The sequence below is a fragment of the Rhagoletis pomonella genome, unplaced genomic scaffold (genome assembly GCF_013731165.1).
Source record: "Rhagoletis pomonella isolate Grant_MI unplaced genomic scaffold, Rhpom_1.0 Rhpom_scaffold_00007, whole genome shotgun sequence".
Taxonomy (NCBI): Eukaryota; Metazoa; Arthropoda; class Insecta; order Diptera; family Tephritidae; genus Rhagoletis; species Rhagoletis pomonella.
Window position 1 is genome coordinate 48,054,503 of NW_023458561.1, and position 24,414 is coordinate 48,078,916.

Consider the following 24,414-nt stretch of genomic DNA (forward strand, 5'->3'; position numbering starts at 1 on the left):
GTTTTTCAATATTTTTTAAATTTTTTTCTCTATAGTAATTAAAAGCTTTACACTTTATACAAAATTGAAAAAGATTCAACAAATTTTCTTCAAAATTTCGAACTTTTTCATCAGCGTTTTTATTTATTTTGCTACAAAAGTATTTTGCATGCATTAATAAAAACCGTATAGTAAATAAAAGCTTCAAACTTTATAGGGTATGCAGTTTTATAGCCCATACAATTTTAGTATAATAAAATGCAAGCGGCTAAAAAATCGGGTTGGTTTTAAATTTTTACAAATTACAATTTTATATGAAAAAACCTGCGAAAGACGGGCGGCATAAAAAAAATATTAAAAATCAAGACGAATCCGTAGCTGCTTCAAACATACATTTATTATACTTAAATTGCATGGTGTACAAAACTGCGCTCTTAAAATTCAGACTAAAAGTGACAAAAAATAAATTTGATTGAACAAAATTGTGAATATTTAGAAAACCTATAAAAGTGAACAATTGTTTGAGTCACTTTATCGACTAATCGATATTTTTTTATCATCAAAATCGTCCATTGATCTATGACTTATGATTGTACCATAGACCTCGGGAGCATATATGCTTACTAAAGCTACTACTACTAGTTCTGGACAGAACACAGCATTCCTAATTCCTTCATTAATTTTAAATCCGTCTGCAAAGAAATTATAGTTATGGCCATTGAATGGAAGTTTTCTCTGCCAAAGGTTTCTTCCCTATCACCAGTTACTCATTTTAAATGATGACCTGAAGAGTATTTAGCCTGATCTGATGAGATTTGGTATATTCTTTAGTCCCACTGTGGGAGGGTGTCGTGGTGACTTTGGTATGCGCAAACCTGTCATCGCTTGTACGTCTGTTTACTGCTGATCAATTCAGCTTAATTAGAGCATAATGTGCCTAGTGACTGCTCATTTAGTATTTGAAATCAATACGCCAGATGGAAAGGTAGATCCCATGTCTTACCGAACGTGCAGTCGTATAAGATATTATATATCGGTGACCTTAGCATTAGGTTACTAAAGTTCGATATCTTTTTTTGATTTATTTTTAAATATACTATTGATATTGTTATTGATATGCTTAGGAAAATAATTATCAATAAATTTATCGATAAATATTGATATATATCGGTACATAAATAAATACTGATATCCAACAAATGTTACTTTCATACGAATACGGCGTCATTGGATCAAATTTTGCTTTGCCGACGTCGATCATATATTTATTGCTTTGCACAAGGTGTTAGGACTCCACATAAATAAGGTTCCCAAATAGGAAATACTCTCAGCGGGTCATATGATTAAAATACTGGGAACGAGTATGCCTAGTTTTTTCATAAAGTTTTTCAAACCTTAACCGAAATTTTGTGAGACAGAAGCTTTGTATCCTTTGCCGACTTAAATGATAGCAATGGTTGCTATTCCCTTAATCCCCTTGGCGCCAAGACGGTCATCAACAATCATGCAAGACTCTATCCATCGCTCATTATTACACTTCATCGCACTTTACTTGTGATTGTTGTCCTTGCCAAGCGCATTTACATAGACATGCAACACCGCAACAACATTGTAATGTGGAGTAACAAGTCAGTGCCAGAGATTAATGGCAGCGAATGTCATTCACATAACAACAAATCCGAAAGCAAAATAAAGTAAAGCAAAACAAAACAGAACATCTTCCGAACAGCCATCCCAAAATACCAGCCAGCCATCCAGCCAGCAATAACAACAGCCGCTGTAATCAGGCGGCAACAACTTTGGCATGCCTGCTCCGCGCACGCTACATGCTCGTTTCACCTACCATCACATCCCCCTTCGCTGCGATGCAGCAACACACAGCAGTGCTCAGTGCCTTGCCGGCGATTACTGGTTTCTTATCAACCCACTGCCTGCTGCCTTCTGCCCACCGCCACCTGCCACCTGTACGTCCAAGTTGCGCGCCATCTCGTCGTCAATAATTGCTGTGCTGTTCTGCTTTCAGCACCGTTGCATTGCGATGGCACCGTAAGCCGGTCGCTGTGATAAGCATTCGCTGGCGGTTTGACTACTTGAACTGGGTCCACTTGTTTCTTGATTGGCTTGTTTCTTTCGCCTGCCGTCGCTTGTACGCCTGCGCGTAGAAACCAGCCATCTCCAAGCCATGCTATGCATCCACCAAATAACTATTCAGAGTAGTAGTGATCCAAACATTTCAGTCTGCTCTAAGCCAGTTTATCATGTGCTCTGTATGTTTTTGTTTTGTTAACTTTTTTTTTGTTGTCCACTTATTTTGCATGTTTTTGTCTCTGTTTGCTTTGTTTATTTTTAATGGCTTTAATTTGTGTCATAATCAGCGGTACAATTTTTGAACTGGAAAAAATTTGTTTACTTATTTTTATGGAAAATTTGAATATTAAAATAACCAGTTTGGTGGGGGACTTTAGGCAGCTAGTGACATAGGCTTTAATGAACGACTTATTGGACTTTCATTTGCATACGAGATTTATATTTGTCCTAAAAATAATTACAAAACAAAATTGGTTTAATTATTACTGGTGGGGCATTCCAAAGTTATGGTTGGGACCTTCCTATTTGTAACCCCGGTAATAAATCGGCGAGTCGCGAATTTGTTTCGATTTACGATTGTTGCCTATTTCCCATGTTTTTCATGGTGGGGCTGTTTTCACAGATTTAAACGTCTTCGCTGGAATGACACTGCTATGGTTTTATGTACTTACCTTAAAGTATATTGATCCCAAATTTCAAATTTCAATTGCTTCTTCTTCAAAAAACTTCCCTTAGATTAATATGGAAATCGTCTTCAGCTCCTTCTGTGAATTTTCCTTTCTTTATTGGTTAAATCATTAAAAACGTCTATACAAAGATCGCTACCTCGAAACGTTGGAACAGGAAAAAGTCAGACGTGGTCTGGTCAGTTAAATACAGAGCTTGGGTATAGCCCGGTCTCTTGGGATGACATTTCTTCACTTCAGTAGGTTTCATTAAGATTCCCTATTTATTGTTTCACATAGCTGAAGGAATCGGGAGCGGATCGTACCATGGAAATTAAAAAAAAAAACTATCAACCCAACCTTGCGGGTTATTTTTGGGCAAAGGATTTTCTGGACTATTCTATAGGCACACATAAAGGGCAATTCCGGCAAACCGTCTTTCAAATCACCAAAAGGCTTTCGTAAGTAGAAGAGGGTTTAGCATTATTCTCTTTTTATTTTAGCAAATAAGCTTTCTAAAAATTAATTAATTTCTTTGTAAAACTAAAATCGTAAAAAGAAAAAAAAGCATTAAGACAAAAAAGAAATAAAAAAACTTTCTAAAAGCTAAATGTAGTTAAAAAAAATCTTTTTAAAACAATAAAATATAGTCATTAAATGAGAATTAGATTAAAAAAAATATGGAAGAAAATAAATTAGTGCCTAAAAATTAAATGAAAAAAAAAATAAAAAAATACTCCCTAAAAATTAAATGAAGCTTAAAATAATAATATTTTCATGAACAATAACATCTATAAATTAAAAAACAGAAAATAAATTTTCAAAATCTAAATGAAATTAAAAAACATTAAAACAATAAAACCTAAAAATTAAAAAAAAAATATTAAGAAATAAAAAATAAAATTAAAGAGAGAAAAATGCACACACTTTCTGAAAATTTAATGAAAAAAATGTGTCCTTTTAAAGCAATAATATCTAAAAACTGAAGAAAATTTAATTGAAAAAGAAAAAATGTAATTAAGAAAAGAAAGAAATACATAAAATAAGTTTCCAGAATTAAATGAAATTAAAATAAAATATTATTGATCTTTTTAAGACCATAAAATCTTAAAATTAAAAAAGTGTAATCAAAGGAAAAAGAAAAAAATTCCGCTGCTCGAGTATTCGAACTCCGGATCTCTCGAATGGCATGCCAGTTTTTGGGCTTTAGGTCAAAAGAGCTTTTTGCCTTGAAAGTTTGCAAAAGAGCTTTTTTTGTATGACTTTCGGGAATAAATAAAATATTTCTATTTATTTGAAACTAATGTCTCATATGGGCCGATTGAAGATAGCTCTAGTCACGCTATAAGCAAGGTTTGGGTGTGTATACCGGAAGAAATGAATTCTCAAAATAAACGAATCTTTGCACTTTGAATATTCATGCGAGGTGTCTTAGGTTAAGTTCAGTAAGGTGGCAGCGCTCCCAATGCCCTTTGTGTTACCACTAAAAAGAAAAAAAATATTGTCCTGGAACACGCTGGGTGCTCGTTATGAAGTTCCGCAATCAGCTGATGTCCACTCCTGAGAGCTCTTCTGGAAGTATTGCGGAGTACCACCCGTGAGCTTTAAGCCTGAGCTTCGCAAAAGCAGGGTATGCGTCCCTTAGTGGGATATGTGTACAGAAGAGCGCCCTCAGAACCATTTTTGTTACACACCGATCGGTTGCTATAAGTACGAAGCTGAATTTTCTTAAGATAGCCGAATGTCCATACTCGTAGAGAGAGAGAGAGCGAGAGAATCCCGCATTTTTCAGTCTGATGGCAGACCGGGCCGCAGACCTTAGGCTGCAATGTCTAATGGTACGATGCCTAGCATCACGTTTAGAGCTAGCGTTGCAGTAGTGCGAAGTGCCCTACTAATTCCAGGGTTTGCTCCCGTTTCCTCCCCTTCGCTAGTGGGGAACATTCTAGTGAGTTTCACCAGACAATTGTGTGACCATAATAGGTTAAATGATGGTCTCATACAGCCAGGAGACAACCTTGTGGGAGTGAACCTATCTCTTCCCAAGGGTACTATTGCAGCTGTAAAGGGACATCCTCGATGTTTGGCCCCACTAGAGATGGGCAAGGGACAACAATTTCAGTCCGGTTCCCGCCCATGTCGAAATTCAATTTTTAAATCCCTAACCCGCCCATCCCTACGTTTTTCAGAATTGTACCGCGGGTCCCGTGGGTCCCGAAATCTAGTTGACTTCATCAGAAATCACAAGTAGAGTGCCACCTATTAGGTACCTTGTATCTCCTCGTGAACAAAACAAGCTCCGCGTTGCCAAGATAAATAACGACCAGCTTGTGATAAAATTTAGATACCCCGACATAAGGTCGTATAGCGTGTTTAGAAAATTTCCGCTGACAATCACTGCGACATCATCGGCATAGGCGATTATCCGACAGCCTCCAGTTCCAGCTCGTCCAGGATGCCATAAATGACAACGATCCAGAGCAAGAAAGAGAGAACGCTCCTACTGACCCAGCGCAATGACAGTTCTGTCGCAGAGCATATGAGAGATAGGGTTTTGCAATCGCTTCAGGTAACACGTTTTTAAAGGCTCTTCAATGTCCAGGAAGGCCCGAACCGCGAAGCCTTAGCTTTCCAAAGACTCTTCTGTAACCTTAACAGCAGAACGCAGGGCGGATTCCACGCACCTACCCTTCATATAAGCGTGCTGAGAGAAGCATACTCTCCTCCTGTCCCGTGTATATATACACGTCAATTAGCCTTCCCAAGGGCTAGGACTGAAGAGAGATTAATTGGCCTAAAGTCCTTCGGGAATCCGAATCTAAGTAGCTCGTGTAATTAGGAGTCAGCCAACATTTTGACAACTCCGTGAGGTGTGCCAAAAGTATAAACATTTCCAGCATCAAACGTTGTATACTTTTAGGCAGATTTGCTTACGTAATATCCATGAAAATATATCACAGCTGAGGTTCCGGTAATGACATACCTAAAATAATTCATATGATAGTGGAGCAAATAGAAAAAATTAAACTAAAAACAAGTAAAAAAGTCTAACAGCCTTATTAGTCCGGCAGCATCATTTTAGCCGGTTTAAACGCAACCGAGACCATTGCAACGCGATGTATGAAAAGCAAGACGAAGACGACCGATAGAGTTTAACATCGCAATCTGAGAGGTTGTCGTCGGCAGACGAATCGTTCGTTTTGCCTATCGTTCGTGATACAGAATAAGGCCCTAAGTTCGGGCGGAGTGGTGGTTAGTATCAATTTTGTGTAGATTCTCTTCTTCTTCTTCAACAAAGCAGGCCAGTTGTTACTTTTCTGTGAAGCCAATTCCTTCTCCACCTTCCTCTTCCTCTGCTACCACCAGCGGGTTCCGAGTTGAATACTTTCAGAGCTGGAGTGTCGGTGTCCATTCGAACGACATGATCAAGCCAGTGGAGCCGCTGTAATTCGCTGCACTATGTCCATGTCGTTGTGTAAAGCACATACAGCTCATCGGTCCATCGTCTGCGGTACTCGCCGCCGCCAACGCGGTAAGACCCGAAAATAATTCAGCAAAATATTTCTCTCGAATACTCTAAGAGCCGTCTCATCCGATGTTGTCGTCGGATGTTTGTGTAAAGTAGCGTCCTTAAATTTCGAAATAGCGAAGTTTTAAGTATTTCTGAAATGTACCGTTATATATTGGTCGGACGGTTACCGTGATACATATATGTATGTGATCATAAGGGGGCGGTGCCACGCCCATTTTCCAAAATTTTATTATAGACGTATTTTGTGCTAAAGAATTATTGCAAACATATATTTTAAATAAATTAGCTTCGGTATTTACTGATTTATCGCAAATTTCGTACTTTTCTAAATTACCGTTATTGTTAGTTTTAAGTTTACTTTGTACAAACCTTGAATTTTACAACCTGGTGATGTATTATAAAAGACTCAAAAGTCATATAGATGCAGCCTCATCTCTTAAATAAATATGTTATCTTAAATATGTTATATGGGATGTGGGCGTGGTTATTGTCCGGTTTTAAAAATTTAATCATAAGTGGGCGTGTCTACGCCGGTTTTCCAAAAATTTATAATATTCTTAGTTTTCGTCTAAAAATTATTGTAAATATCAATTGTGAGTGAATAAGCTTCAGTAGTTACTAAAATATCGCAGTTTTCGTATTTCTGAAAACTACCGTTATAAGGGAGGTAGGCGTGGTTGTTGTCCGATTTTGCCCATTTTCAATACCATCCATCCTACGCCGAAAAGAAGTAAACATACCAAGTTTCGTTAAGATAATTCAATTTTTACTCGAGTTATCGTGTGCATAGACGGACGGACGGACGGACAGACCGCTTAATCGATTTCTTTCTTCATTCTGATCATTTATGTATACATTTTTCTATATCTATCTCGATTCGTGAACAAAGCTATAATACCCTTGTGCACAAGTGCGCTCGGGTATAATTAAGCAACGACATACTTTACATTACCCAATGCTTCGAATTTCACCCTGCTCCAACTGCTGAGCCCACGCGCCCACTAAAAGCATGCTTATACATATGCATGTAGGTATGTCCATATGTTTGTATGTATATGCAACTGACTCGCTTGGTCGCAGCTTCCATTTCACAAAATCCATTATATGTAGTACCATTCAATTCCCTAGCCGCTTCTCCTTATCCCAATATGTCTATAGTTGTTTTTGTAAAGCGCATGGCAGCTGATTTGTGGCGCACGCGCAGGCGGCCCGTCGGTCGGTCGGTCGGTCGGTCTTTTGGACGGTCGTACGGCAGGAGGCCATGAGAAGGTTGACTTCTGCATGGCTGATGGCTGGCTAGCTGCCTTCCTGTAGCGACCGACCCCTTTCGTCGCGGCCCGACTATCAAGCGCACTCCTCAGCGCATTCATTGCGAGCGCACGACGTCCGCATGCCAAATCACAGTTTGAACGGCTCAGAGGTAACGTATTGCAGGAGGTAGGAGGTCGCGTCTATGTAACGATGCTGCTTGAGTGCTTAAAACTTTGGTGGAAGAGTCAGTCTCCCGAGTCAGTGCAGCCATCGATCGATCGTTGATGACGTTGGCGTCGGTGGTGGTAGTGGTGGTGTCAGAGGTGCGCTGATCTTTGTAACTGTGACGACGTTGCGTGCCACTTCGCCTTGGTTAACATACTCCTACATACTTACATTTATGTATATCATCCTTCGCGCGGCTGCAATTGTAGGCAATCTCATTTGTGCTACGTCATCGTGTGCTCGCTCGCTTGTTCGCGCGCTCTCTTGCATGCGTCTTCTTCTGCCTCAAATTTACGATTCTCTTGGCCTTACCTGTGCGCTCGTCATGTAGCGTCTGTAGCCGCAAAGCGACAAATATTTTTCACAGCACTCAGCTGTTGGCTGGCTTAGCTAAGTGTTTACTCGTTACTTTGGCTTTTGGCTAACGTGTATGCCGCTTTGTCGCTTGTGGATGTTATGTACCTGTAAGAGTCTTGGGAAATCGCTGCTCGATCTCTCATTCTCTCTGTATTTATGCTCCCCGCCTATATTTGTAGTTGTTGCCTGCGAATGTGTACCTGTATACTCGCCCGTTGATTGCTTGTAAATTCTATTAGCGTTTGTAGCTTAAGTCTTTCGTTCATTCGGTGGGACTTTTTGTTTTCTCACTCACTTTATTGCACTCAAATTATCGATCGAATTCGTCTCCCTCCCTTCCACCGTTCATATCTTAGTTTATTACCTCTTTCAACCTGTGTCTCAGCGTCTTTTGGCTGTCTTTCCATTCCATTTTAAATTCAACTCGCTACAATTTTTACTTCTCAGCATCGCTCTGCTCTCTTATTTTGTACATGTATTCCATTTTATTTCTGGATCTTTGTAATTTTGTTAATATTTCCCTGCATGTCTTTTTCATTGCATTATTTTATGTCTATGTAAGTGCATTTTCGCTGTTGTTGTCGCTGTATTAAATGTTTTATGCACTGCCATCAGCAATCCGCAGTAAAGTTATTTCTTATTGCCTCCTCCAACGTCACCACTACCACCACCAGCAGCTCCATTTCCACCATACCAATCGGTGTTGTTGGCCATTATTCGCTTGTAGTTTTCGTTATCGTTGTTGGCTAAAAAATCGTCATTGTCTTCTACTTCTTTTTTTTTGTCTGCTTTCTTGCCTTCATTCTCTTTTTTTCGCTGTTTGCTATGGTCACTGGCGCTGTTGTTGTCGTTGTCGTTGGCGTTGTTGCTACGTATTTGGTTTTGTCTTGTTGATGCTGTGCTCTTCGCGTCTCTTGCATCTGTAAATACGAGTTCATAGTTGTTCATACATATTTTATTTGCTTTTACCTCTGGCTGTGCTGACAATACTATATATGCTTAAGTCGTTGTTGCTGTAGTAGCTGTTACTTGCGCATATATATTTTTATTTTTTTTAGCTCCTTGCCGAAAACAGATAAACACGAAAATACTTTTTCAACTTCATGTCATGCGCTGGCTGAGCGTTGTCTTGTGGCTCTATCTTCAGCGCGCTGTTGCCTTCACCTATGTATGTCCCTGATTGCGGTGTGTTTTCTGGAATTAATTTTTGGTTCCCCTGGGGATTCGTACATGTACGTAAATATATGTATGCACGAGTATATATCTTAAAAAGCTCACTGCTGTTTTTTGAGTTTTTCCATATTTTCGACGTTTTCAGAGCTCTCACATAGGATCGGGGCGATGCTGTTTTTTTTTTTCTAGAAGTCTGAAGCAGCTCAAAATCTGCGAAATTCTCGGTTCGTGTCTTCATCTTTTTGGTCAAACCGAATTTGTTAGAAAGGTTGCTCAGTATTCGTTTCCACTCTGACGCATTCTCATATGTATAGAGAGGTTTTTGACATCTTTTAATATATGTAGAGTGATGGGCACGCTTACACCCATACACTTATCAGCATTTTGAGATGAAAAAAATTTAAATATTTATAAGACCTTCTAATTATGGAAAAACGAAAGCAATTAACTCCTTATCTTATACTCACCTCAACCTACCTCACCATAACTCACCTCACCACAACTCACCACAACTCACCTTCACCCACCTCAACCAATGTTAACCTACCTCACTTCGACTCACCTGACCTCATATTCGCTGAGCCAAGCAAATAAAAGATATATTTTATTTCTGAAACTCCCGAAATAGTCCCGAAAAATCCCGAAAATCGAAAAGTAGTATCAAAGGCCTGAAATAGTTTCGAAAACTCCGAGGTGGTCTCAGAAATCCCCAATTAGTTTCGAAAATTTCATAAAAGTCCCGGAAATCCCGAAACGATGCCGAAATATTCCCGGAAATCCCGAAACCATACCGGAAATTGAAAAGTAGTCCCAAAGACCCGAGATACTCGTTCCGAGGGAAGGTAAGCCCGACAATCTCGAACTAGTCACGAAAATCCCAAAATAGTATCTAAAATCCCGAGATAATATATTTATTTATACTGAGTAAAGAGCAAGTATTTAGTATTTAATGAAATATTAAGTACTTTTTTATCCAGTAAATAGTGAAGCCATAGACTCGTAAGTACTTTTGTACGCGGTGGTTTGTTAGGTGAAACTAATTAAATACTTTTATAATTTGCATTTATTGCTGTGAAAATACTATCGTTTTTAATAGTATCCAAAATATTTATGTAAGTAAATGATCCCCGAGCACTGTAGGCAAAAATTCTAACACATTTACACTTTTGTTTTTGTAGTATGGCATAAATGAGTAGTTTAACTATTAGTACTGAGGACTTCCTGAAGACAACATTGAGGGGAAAGTACTAAATTTTTTCCCATGGTCTGAACAAAAATTAATACTTTGATAAGCACTTTTGTAATTAGTGATAATGATAATATGAGCCCTCACATGGGCGTAGCCAGGTAGGGGCAGGGGGCGTACTCGACATCAGCAATATCCATAAAAGAGGGCCTTAAAATATCAAAATCCTTTTCACGTACAAACTTAGTGGCGTTTGCTGTTCTCGAAATAAATGTCACGTTCTTATACGGCAACATTATCAGAGTGTGTTGTAGTTTTAAAATATTTTGGAAAGTCAAATTTAAATTAGTTATTTGCAAGCTATCTGAAAAGTTAAAATATGGGTTTCAAACAAAAGATTTTAAGAAACCTTCACATTGAACATTTAGAACTTTATTGAGGTGTTTTATAATTTAAATGAATTACTACAATAAGGGTATCAATCGAAAGGTTTTTGATAAGGGTTTTTATTCTAAACTATATGTACTAGGGTTGCCACCTGTTTGAAAAACCAAATGCTACTTGAATTAAGGGAGTTAGGTAATTGGAAGATGTATCACAATATGGGTTTCAGACGAAATGGGTTTAATAAGGTTTTAGTTGAAAAATATTTCGAAGAGGGTTGCCAGCTGTTTCAAAAGTCAAGTTTAAATTAATTATACTCAAGTAAAAGGTTCAAACGTAAGAGTGTTTAGGAATGTTCTGCTTGAACGTGTCGAATTTTCTGAAGAATTTGAAGAGGGTTGCCACCTGTTTTAAAATTAAATTCACATACATTTGTATTCTTGAAAGTTCAAAGTCAACTTGAATAATAGGAATTAGGTAATTTGAATTGTACATACATGTATACATACATATGTATCACAATATGAGTATCAGACGAAAGAGGTTTAAAAAGGTTGCCAATTGTTTAAAAAGTTAAAATCAAATTATTTTATAATTTCATTCAATTATTACAATAAGGATATCAATCGAAATGGTTTTGAAATGGCATCATTTCTAAGCAACATGTAAGTAATGTAAAAAATATCACAAGAGAGAAGTTTAAGAAGGTTTTAGTTTGAAAATTTGTAGAAGATGGTTAAACAAATTTTAAATCTCCAGTTTTTTGCATAGTATAAGTATGTTGAGTTTAATTGAAATAAATTACACCTAAATAGTGTAGCACGCAGAAATTTCATACATCCAGCGGCGAAGCGGCTGAGGGCGATCTAGTATACATATAATTCTTAAAAATTAGATATCGACAAGAAAAAATAGATTTCACCACCTTTACTTGTCTAAAATCCTCTCATAGAAAATGTTGAAAATCTATTGAAGCAATTTCTGTGCTATATTCTAATGCTCGTATATAAGTACATATGTATCTATCTATTCTATGAAAGTTTATTTGCGTGTTTCTATATGTAAGTAGATATTCTGTATTAGGCATTCGAGTGCAGTCATAGTACCAATAGCTTACCGCCTGGTCCATGGGGGTCTGCTGTGCTCCGACACACGAATACACCAGCAAAAAAGGCGCATAGCTGCATCTTAATAATTCATGTCGGCTGGCAGTCGAGGCGATTGTGGCAGTCGAATCGCGTTGTTAGCTTGCTATATTACTATTAAGCCTTTATAGATGCTATTGTTGTTGCTGTTATTTCAATTGCATGGAGGCTGTGCAAAACTTTGTTATATAGTATGCGCATTATTGTTGTTGTTGCTGTTGTTGTTGCCGTTGTTGTATCTATTGCATTTGCTATTTGTTATGCGCTGTCATTTTTGTTTTTATTTTATTTTTCAGCTGCCGCTGCGCTGCCGGCTAGCTGAATGGCTGACTGGCTGACTGGCTGACTGGCTGGCAATGCGCTTGTAAAGTTGGGAATTTAACGTGAAACGCTCGCTTATTCGCTTGCAAGCAACATCAATAACAGCAGCAGCAACAGCCACTACAGCAACGCCAACGCAATACATTCCTTCATACTTTTTTTTCTCCTTTGCACTCAAATGCCAGCCATGCGAGTTTTCACCGCGCAAAGGTCAGACAGACAAACGGCCGCGGGAACGTCCCAGTGGGTAGTCAAGCTGGCGGCGGCTAGACGGCGGCGGCGGGAGGTGGATATACACGTTTGCATGCTTTTAGCATTCACTCAATATTTTAACTGTAATTTTTTTTGTGCTTTTTGCAGTTATTTGATGATTTTTTGTTGTTGTTGCTGTTACTGTTGTTGTTGTTGCTGTTACTGTTGTTGTTGCTGTTACTAGTCGCAGTGTGATTGCTGTATTGGACAACAACTGCGCAAATTTACTCTTACGCTAAGTAATTAAAATCGAAAAAAATGTGTTTGGGTTAGAAAATAGCAAAAATAAAAGTTGTGTGCTATTTTTTTTGTCATATTTTTTTATTTTTATTTTATGTTTTGTTTTGTGTGTGTGTCTGCCTAGCTAAACTGTTGAGCTTTGCAACTAGTGAGCTCGTGTTTTGAGTCTTTTTTTGTTTTGCTTTTTCTAGCCGCCGTTAATGATTTTTTCGTGTAGCACAGCACATTTTTCATGGCAATGTGATGGAGGTCACTGTTAAATTAGGAAATTGACGCTGGAAAATGGAAAAAATAGATTTCGTGTTTTTTCTTTAGTTTGTTTTCCCTTGTTCCATGCTTGCGTGTTTGTGTCAATGTGTGCAATGAAGGAACTTTTCTTTTAATTTAGTATCTACACTATGAATTCCTGGTGAGATTGGCCAAGTACAGATACAATAAATTGGTGACATAGACACTTGTGAAAATGTTCGACTTTCGTTGTACACCAACTGGAAAAGTGTGCATAAGAGCGCGAAAGGATAGATTGGTTATATAAGTCTTCAAAGGCTTGCAATATTTAATAAAGGTTGATCCCATATACAGCACTTCAATTATTGAATTTTATTTGGTATACTAACAGTGGTAGAAAAAAGTATAGCCGCACCACATTTTAACATATTATTTTTGTTGTTATTTAATATTGGTTATTTTTTTTTGTATAAAAATATAGTTCATTCTTTAACAAAACCCGTGTAAACCAAAAAAAAAATTAATTTTGTGGAATATAATATAATTTTGTGGAATAGAACAAAGTGCAACTTTCAATTAGCTTAAAAATACCGTTGATTTTTTACTTATTTTTGCTCAAATTTTGAAACTTGAATTTATATGGATTTTGTTAACGAATGAACCATATTTTTATAAAAAATAACCAAAATTAAATAACAACAAAAATTAATTATTAAAACTTGTAAAAATGTGGTGCAACTTCTGTATATCTGCAACTATACCATAAAATCAACGTCGGACAGCAATTTCGAACTATATGTTTGCCAGAAGTCTGTGATGTATTCGACGAAGTAGTGAGGAATTTTACTCCAAATATTGGCCTATTTGACCCGTGAAAATATGAATGGGTCATGCTCGGTATAGACTGCATATTTAACGTTTTTCGATGGTCGAAAGTGCTATTAGAGCTTCTAAGTGCAGCTTAAGAAGGTTCAGTACGACCGCGTCGATGAACTCCTAACCCTCACAACCCAAGATACTGACAATTTATCTAATGAATGCTAAAGCTTTTTTAGTATTTAAATACATCAGTCTTTGTTCAAACATATGACGAAGAGTAAATCCAACATTTGAAGTCCATTTAAACATTGAATTAGCTTAAGAAACCATCCGGCAAGCCTATCCACTCTATTAATATTGAATTCAAACCAAATGTGCGACCAAAATGTCTTCTGCAGGACCACCTGTCTCGTGTGGTTTTCTAAGAGTTTTGAGTAAGTGGAAAACCCAAATTAGCCTCCTACGAGGGATATTTTATTTGTGTATAACATAAATCTAAATCTAACAGTCGACACTTCGTGGAGAATAATTTGAAAAATCATAAGGTCTATTTCGATCATAAAAATGTTTTTTTTAAACAAGGGACTGAGAACGCGCTCTGGGTTTGTTTTAGTTCTGCACGGGAATAAATTGTAATGTCAAGAACGTTCCCGCAAAAAAAAACCAAACGGGAACAAAAGTATTGAGAGCAGTTTAAACGCGAACTAAATGAAAACAAAAGGTTCGAGAACGTTTCCGTAAAGCACAAAATGCGAACAAAACTCTCGAAAACTTTCTCAAATAGAACACAATGAAAACAAAACTCTCAATAATTTTCCCAAGAAGAACAGAATGCGAACGAAAGTTTCGGGAACGGTTCCTTTCATACCTTTTGTGCTAGGTCTCTGTGTTAAACTGGTAACCTGACTTGCAGATAGTGCGTAAACGTTCCACAAACTTCCCAGGTAAGATTTAAAACTATTCCAGAGATTATGCGGAAAGGATCTATGAATATTTCTGTTTAGAAAATGTCTGCACCATACTAAATTTCAACGATCTTCCCGTTTTGGGAGTTTCGTTGCCTTATACTATACATATCTCTCTAGACCCAGAATCTACTTAAATACAATAAGCATAAATTCTAAGCATACTTAAGTGATACAGTTTAGTTTTTTTTTTCAGTTATGTGCAGGCCTTGATGCTGGCTTGTGTGACTCTAGCGATTTCAATGGTGTACGACTATTAGACATTATATTTTGTCCTAGCGCCTTTATTTCTTCTAGCTAAGGTTTTAAAGTCGATTCCGGTTGCGTAAGTTTTTTCTTCAGCTGTCTTAACTATTTTATTTTTTTGTTTTTAGATTTTCGGGTTTTTCTTAGATTTTCCGAGATTTTTTGTGGTTTCTAATGGAACTTCATGATTTTTGTTTGGGGTTTCTTCGAAACTTTGTGTAACTTTTCGCCTTTCAATCGTTATCGTTAGACTCAATTATCGAACTATCGTTAGTTATCGACATCAATAATTATCGATACGTTTTTCGGTAAGATCTTTATACAGATATAAAGGTTTTTTGTTTTGAAATCCGTATGTCCATTTAAGTTTTTCCGATATATTTTTTCGATAACCTATCAATATATCTACCGATTTTTTCTCAAATTGATCGATATAAGTGTTTATCGATAAATTTATCGATGTTATTATTGATATTTGTATTACATTTTTTTTTTTGTATCAACAATTACAATCTCTGGCGTACGAATATTTTTTTTGAATATCACAAAGACACAGCAAAATTATGCACAACAGAATGTAAGGAAACTTCAGATCTAGTAATTAAGTTTTGCAGTATTTTAAAAATGTTTGATTTTTACGAAATTTATTATTTAACTTAAATTTCTCTGTATGATTTCCATACACTCGGCTTCAGTAATCGAATAATATTGCACGACATAAACAAACCTTGCTCGCTTATTCACACATCCGCTTTTATGACTTTTTGCATACACTCAAAATTGTTGCCCTTTTACTGCGATTTATGCTCGCTTTATTGCTTTGCATATTTATTAACGCATGCGCGCCGCCGTGCAAATGAGATGATGAGACATATGGCTGCTATGCCGCCCAGACACAATTTGTTGTTGACTGACAACTTTTCCCTTTCCACTTCCCTTGAGAACTCGTATGCTCGGATTGTTGCCCAGCACACAACAGCAACAACAACAACAACAGCCGGTGTGGCGCATCAGCTGTTTATCGTTTGCTTTGTTTATTAGCGTCAACGCGCTCAGCTGATTTGCTGATAACACGTTTTTGATAGTGCTGGCATCGTAGCAATGCTATGTAGTTGCTGTCGCCTCCGTCGCCGCGGACGTGGCCGCTGCCACCACCAACCAACACCATCGTCATTGCCACCGCCAAACTGGCTGATTGTTGATGTTCCGTTTCAGGTTCCGCCGCTTGGAAGCACGTGGCGGTTTGACTGGTATGACCGGGCAGGCAAGCAACTGAGAAGCCAAGCAGCCAAGCAGACAAACAAATCGCCGCACACTACCACCACCGTCACCACCACCACCAACTCTGCCACTACCTTAGCACCGCTGCTTAACAATTGGCGGTCTGCTGCAGTGACGGAACTGGCTCGCCAACCAGCTGTTGAGCAGCACAACTCATCAATTGCTGCTACAAAATGAGCGAACGATAAACCAAAATACTGCATAGCGCGAGTGTGTGTGGCAGCGTGAGAGTTAGGACTAAATAGTAGACTGGTTAGCGGCAAGTTCCCAGACTGGTGACTAACTGCCTGACTGATTTAGGGCCACAACTGCTACGACAATGCAACCCAGCAACAAACAACTAAAAGGGGAAGGAAGAGGAAGAGGCCTGCATGGCACACTCATTCAACGAAAAAAGCGCACTACTAATGCATCATATCATCACAAGCAGCAACAACAACTGCAGCAACTACATATGTAGCTAGTAATATTATTACAATGCCAACTCATAATACTCGTATTCGGATACTGGTATTAGCATTTTTACTTTACAAGTACCTAACAGTGGTACTTGTCTATAATAGCCACCAACACAACACTGCCGGTCGCCGACAGTCGTTTGTGTTGTTTGCAAAAGTCTCGTTTCTGTTGTGGTTGATTGTCCGCTTTGGTTTGACTGACGCCTATATTTTGTTTACAAGCAAATCGGAAATGTATAACTAACCAGTCAGTATCCAGTAAAGTTCAATGGCAATCTCGATGTGAACGACTGGACGCGTGAGGTGAAGTGGCATGAAGTGGTCGGCTATGGACTGGTGGCGCCTGGCTAAAACGTGTTTTGATTGATTGCCGGCTTGAGTGGCTGGTTAACTACAATGATGAGATGTATTACATAAAAAGACAGCTTAAGTTAGCTTTTGTGTTAGAAATACTCGTGCATCTCTGTATGTATGTATATGCACGAGTACTTATCGAATTCACGTAGGCACCTGGAGTACCTTTGCGAAAAGCAACAAGGTGCTCTGCCTCTTCGTTCTTCACTTATTGGAAAAGAGTTATTTTATGCTAATAGTTTTAATATTCTCTGAATATTCGCTGCGAAAAGTAATTCGAAACGTAAGCTTTTTCTTAGAATAGTTGTAATCTCTTGCTGGTCTCAAAAAGGGGAAAGCCTTTACAAATTGCCCACAGTGCTTCGTTTCTATAAACATGTATTTTCGTTAACGATATTTGTAATGCTTTATGAAAAGTATTACCGATTTTTGTTTATAAAAACGTATGTGGAGAATGTGAACGCTACTTTTTACCCATATAAAACTCTATACATATAAGAAAAAACAACAGAAAATACAACTTCCACGTATGTATAAGAAAAGACAACGAAGGGGAGGTCCAAGATTATTAATTTTATAAAAAAGACAACAACAAATAGAAAAAAACAACAGCAACAGAAGTTCAACATATAAGAAAAAACAAACAAAATTGAATAATTCTTTTTCTAATTTTTTTATTGTTATAAACTCCGGAAAATTGAAAACATGTAAGACAGAGTGTTGCCACCTATTTGAAAAATTTCGATTAATTTAATTTGCAAAAAAATTAATTATTTAATAAAATTTGGATATCGAACTAATGAGATTTATGGAAATATTTTTGAAAAGGGGCTGCCACATGTTTGAAAATTTTACTTCGATTAATTTGACAAGGTAATCGAAGTAAAATTTTCAAACATATGGCGACCCTTTTAAAAATATTTCCATAAATCTAAGAAGGTTTAAGAAAGCTTAATTTCCAAAATATTTTTGAAGAATGTTGCCATCTGTTTGAATAATTTAATTCAATTAAATTTATAAGTTAAATGAAATGTTGCAATAAGGGTGTCAGAATAAGGTTGTTTAACAAAGCTTAGTATGGAAAATATTTTTAAAAAGGATTGCCACCTGTTCAAAAAATTGTATTCCATTAAATTGGCAAAGTATAAATATGAAAAGTGAATGTGTCGATGCTCGGGCCCAGGGTCGTGCTTCCTCACTATACTGGTAAAGATATCTAAAATTTGTTTGGGGTAGCAAATGGTTCAGGTGGTTAATGCATTGAATATTCTTTATTTTCGTTTGTAACTTCTGCATAGCACTAACTGGTTCCTGGAGAGATTGGGGATATATGTATTTTCCCTACGCAGCTTTGCAATGCACCACTATCCATCATAAACTTACTTGTCCTTCAATAATCCAGTCCAGAGAATCTGCTCCCTTTTGGTACTCACAATTTACAACTGATTCGCGCTACACGAACCTAACCAAGCCTAACAGAATTTAACCTAAATTCAACCAAATCTACACCACCAACTTGATGGTAATGAACATATAATGTATTCTCAGGGCATTCATGGTTTTACCGTGGCTTTGGCTGCAAAGCAATTTGCATACCATGTCGAATGTCGTCTATATCAAGCGAAGGCAAAGATATCCTAATGTTCACGAAGCTCCGTAACTCCGAACTGCTTCTTTAATGGTCGGCAAGATACTCCTTCAAGGAGAGGCGTCAGCTTGCTCCGTCGCCAGCGGTTCGGAGGCTGTTCCTACAGAAAGACCTAGCCAGCCTTTGCTAGACCTCAACCACCCCTTCGATGTAGTATGATCTCAAGCTAACAACGAGATCTGGATTCTGACCAGAAGGGAAGTAAAAGCATATTGCCTGGGCGGCGCTCTCGTAGAAGGTTCAATCAGAGGATTTTTAACGAGATAGCTAGGGCATTTTGCATTCGTTGCGAAGGTAAAACAAGCTTATTTTTCGATGAAAAAATGTTGGTATATGTTCAACCGTTAATCAGTTCAACAAAGTTTCATTTGTAAAAGGGAGTGAATGAAACTAATTTATTTTGCCAGATTTTTAATGCTGATCTTGTGGCTGTACATATACATACGTATACATATATATATTTATACTTATAAGCATGTACACTAGTGAGTGGTTATTTATTTTAAGTCATGTAAATTCCATTTTGATTAAATTATTCGGCCCCTTTTTTATCAGAAACTGGATGCTTAAAGATTAGTTTCACCTAACCAATTACCAAAACTCACGGAGAAGTGCTTGAATAACAATGATTCACACATACATACAAGCTTTTAAGTACAACTTAAATACTTCCATAAGCTTTACACACACCTATCCATTTCAAATTATATATTTTCCCTCATAAAAATTTAATTTAAGTATATATGTATATACGTACATATGCAAGTTTACTTCGATGACTGTAAAAGATCGAACATAGGTAAAATTAGGGTCGGACAAAAGCAACAAATACCGCGATTTTAATGAACCAATACATATCAAAAGAGGCGCTCAATACTCAGGCACATGTGAACTCATACAAGTATGTATGCGTGAATATATTGAAAAGGTTTAAGCATACATACAACAGCCTCACGGACGTCAATTTACGGCGTTATTTGAAAACGACTTAAAACTTTAAAATCATAAAAAACTAAATAAATGGGAAACAGAAAGAAAAAAATGCTCGTTGTCTGTCGTCTTAGCAGCCAAAATGTTGTACTTGTAGTTGCTGAATGTACTACTACATACATACATACATACATATTGAATGATGTCTAAACGAAGGAGCGCGCCAACGAGTGGAGAGGGTGAAAATGTAGAGATCAGAAGAGGTTTTTTTTGTTTGTTTTTGATGGCGGAGCAAAACAAAATTCACAAAATATTTATGGATGCCATTATCTTAGTTACGTGATTCGCTGCATACTATTATTGTAAGCGGACAACAATAAGAAAATAATAAAAAAAACCAACCAAAAAAAAGAAACAATAAGAAACAACAAGAAACTACAGCAACAAAAACGCTGATAATAAACATAAAAATAAATAAAAATCTTAAGCAATAATAAAAACAACAACAACACCAGCATCCACACCGACAGCAGAGCAATGAAAATCAGCAGTCATCGTTAGCTGTAAAAAGTGGCTTTGGAAATCGGCACTTTTTTGGTCCTCAAGCAATATATATATATATGTATATGTATGTACGTACATACTTACGTATTCCAAAGTGGAAGCGAAATTTTTTTGAAAATGCCTGCAAGCTTATATGTACATACATGCAAGTGGACTTCTGCATATACATATAGTTAAATACTACTACACTAGGGTGGTCCTTAAAATATCCGCGTCTAAATTTTATTTGAGGCATCCTTTATGCTGTTCTATGCACAAAATAAAGACACCCACGAAAATTTAAAATTTTAAATACAATTTTTAGGTGTTCAAAAAATTTTAATTTAAAAAAATTTGGAAAAATTTCAACAAAATTTTGACTGGAAATCTTATAAATTATAAACATATATTTAGTATTGAAACTTATTCGCTGGCCAAGGTAAAAGTATTCTCGACTTTTTGTGATTAAAAAAAAAAAATCTTTTTTTTCAAACCCCGGTACGACTTCTAAAAATTTGTTTAAAATTTTAAATTTTCATGGATGTCTTTATTTTCCACGTAGAACAAAATAAAGGGGAGCGCCATGGTGTTCATAATTTATGGACCACCCTAATAAACACATATTCCTGAATATATTTATTGGTGATTGGTGTACAAAGCGCAGGAACAAAGACCCCAATTCGAAGGCTAGAAGGCAACATTTTCGAAAAACGATTTACATTTGTTGAGTTGCGTTAATGTGATGCCCCTGTTGTTCGTATTATTCCATTCCTTGATGCGAGATTCATTCGTCGCATGCGCACTTTCATTGCTACGAGTATCTTTGAGCTGTGCGATGCCACTTTGGCTGTGGCCGCCGTCGATTACAAATGCGCCATCAACGCTGCCACCAATTGCCGATCGTCTGCTCGGAGTTATAAAATACCTGCAGAGATAAAAGAATAGCAGCATCAACAACAACAACAGCATGAAGTAAAATGACCTAAAATTAAGTTTACGAAACTTTAATCGAAGCGACATACGAAGCATATTCACATTGTGCACAATATTATGTGGAGGTAATGCTATGTGGCCAGCGTGCCTGTAGCAAAGGAAGAATGTATGAACATTTCAATAATGAAGGGTTAAAACAAAACGTAGCAATGATAATGGGAACAAGTAATGGGATGTTGACCAAAATTGGAAAGACAGAGTCCAGAAATGCATGATAATGTGCTTTCAACAGTGAATGTATGCAAGAGGAATGGGGGAGAGGAGGGCAGGAAGGCAATGCAGCCGAGGAACGGACTAGGATATGTATACGAGGGCAGGCTGATAAGTGCTTTAACTGGCAAGGAAAAATATAAATTTTAAAGGAATGTGTTGTTTTAAATTTCAACGTAGTCTTTCTTTGGTGCATTGCACTCGATCTAATGTTTCAGTGTTTTCTGGGGTATTGTCTTTTCTAAACTTCAAAATACACTCATATTTCCAATTTACTTAGGCTTCATTTGAGGCATACCCCATTCTTTATTGAGTCGAACAGCTACTTAATCCAATAAATGCTTTGGAAACTGTGAAGCTGTTTCTGGCTATTGGGTTGGCCTTTGTTTGAGTTCAGGTGTCTAGTCAAAGATTCATGTCTCATAAATTCGTTTTAACTCCACCTAGATATGGATAAAAAAATCAATTTCTTTGCGTCGGAGGCATGCCCGATGAAATTTGCTCTAGTTGAAAGTGAATGATGTTGAGCCCCGATGCCACTTTATAGCACACTCGCAAATACCCGGTGTGCTTTACTGCACCGAACGAGAATGACACTGAAGACGGCACAACGCCGAAACCGGTTTGTCTCCAAACCAAATTTGACAAGGGATGACGGAAAATCGTTCCACATTACATCAAATTAATATTTTCAAACAGCTGGCAACCTTCCAAAAAAATATATTCCACTGCAACCCTTCTTAAACCTTATCGAGTTTTTTCGGAAAAACGTTGTTCCATAACCGTTATTAGATGCGAAATATGTTTTTTTTTGCCGATAAGAGGTATTTCCCAACGTATATTTTTTACGTTGCTTGATAACAGTTATTTCCCAATTTTTATATTTACTTTGTCTGGTAACAGTTATTACATTCCCCCCTTTTTTTTAGTCATCTTTATCTTATCGTTTATCAGACAACGTAAAAAATAAACGTTGTGCAATAACTGTTATCAATCAACGAAAAAATAAACCTTAGGTTATAACTCTTAACGGCGAAATAAAACATATTTTTGATCTAATAACGGTATGGAAACAACGTTTCCATTAAATTTCGTTTCATTAGTTTTCGAGTGATGCGCGCACAAACATACAGACAGACAATAATTCTCAAAGTTATTGATTTGGCTTCTGTTGCTCTAATAAAGACCGCCTATATTAATTTTTCTTGAATATCTATAATGTACAGACATCGGCCAGTTACAATTTTATTTGTAGTATATATGTATTTTGGTTGTGCAGCTGTGATGAAGCTCAGTATAGACTGAATTGATATACGTTATACTTACAGAGAATGCTCGCCTGGCGCTTTCAGACATGGTTAAGTAATTGGGTTTGATTCTTGACAACAAGGCTTCAATGGCTCTATATAACTGCATAGGGGAAATAGTAAGAGATGTGGCCTTTCTTCCAGGGTTATTTCCTGGCTCTTTGAAATCATAGTTCAGCCCATTATGCTCTATAGAGTAGTGTAGTGGAATGCACTGGAAAGATCTACGTTAGACAGTAGGCTGAAGCTTCCTTAATTTGAATCGTTCTCCATGCACATCCCACCAAGGGATGAGTGGGTGGGGGTCAGTGATTAGAAAGAGGCAACGGTTAACTTTTTCAGGGATCGGTCGAAGGTTGGCAGTGTCAGTAAAGTAGTATTTTCCAGGGAGCTCTCAATCAACCTTAACTTTAGGCTTCCACACCACTGTAGTGTGATTTTGGGCGGATACGAATTCAACCTTGAGGGAATATCGCCTAGAAAGGATAAAGTGGGAGCTCCCTTACTACTTGCAGATTTCTCTGGAGAAAAATGGCCTCGGGTCAACTCAGCGAACCCTGGAAGAAAATCAAACCTTGCATTCGGTTACCACTGTGAAACACGGGAATCTCAGTGACTATTCTGCACAGAACCATTTTGAAGCTCTTATGAAGCGTAGAATTGGTTTTATTCCTACACCGGATAGTTGCGTAAGAGACCTACTTACAGCAGCTAAAGAAGAAGTGCTCAACTGTTTCTTCTCCTTCTTCATCTCTAGAACTTCCGTAGTATTCATAGCAGAATATTCCTAATCTCGAAGTGCGCCTACCAAATGGGCAATGGCCTGTTACATAAGCCGTGACCATCGAAATCTCCTCTATTAAGAGGCTGATCATTTCTTTCGATCCTTTCTTATCAATTCGCGGCCATGGTAGCCTAGTTTTTATACAAGTCCCCTCATCTCACTATCACATGTTGGACTCTTGGACAATGTTATTTCTAATCCTTAACTTACAGGTTGGCATGGGTATCCCAATTTTGCTTCCGTTTTCACTCAGTGGAAGACTGGTACCTTTCCTGGTTAGCTCATCGGCCTTACACTTTGCTTCAATATCTCTATGTCGCGGTACCTATATAAGGCTGAAATCGAAGACGCTGCTAATATCGTTTAGAGCTGCCCGGTATTCCTGTGCAACCTTTGATGTTATCATAGCCGTATTCATATATTTCATGGCCGCTTGGCTATTCGCGAAGATATTTATCGTAGTCTTCGTAACGGCTAGAAGCCTGATAAACACTGCAGTGGTCCGGAACTCGGACTGATAATTCTTGAGAAAACTCGATATCTAGTTTGGATACATCCATGGTCTTGGTGCTTGCCACTCTCTTCTTTACGGGATATTCGTTTTAAAGAGCCTGCCAAAGATGGGTTTAGGGGCAGAGTAGTCGATCTCTTGGATATAACTACCCAGAGTGTGAAGTATAGAAGCGTAGCCAAACCGCCGATCCTTTGTATTCTAAGCGACGAAGCGACTGCCGCGTGTTTTCCTACCATATTTACTGCAGGCAAATTGGTTGAAGTAGTCCTTAGAGCACCGGAGATACATAAACCTTGCGTTACTGTGAGGTAATACCGGCCGAGGGTGGATCGTGGA

The 24,414-nt window shown here is 37.6% G+C and overlaps 1 protein-coding gene across 3 annotated transcripts in view; it reads left to right on the top strand.

Annotated features, from left to right (window-relative positions):
• Positions 1–24,414, top strand: part of LOC118742967 (POU domain, class 6, transcription factor 2-like) — a gene marked incomplete at its 3' end in the record, with an annotated part of 48,191 nt that overhangs the window by 8,525 nt on the left and 15,252 nt on the right.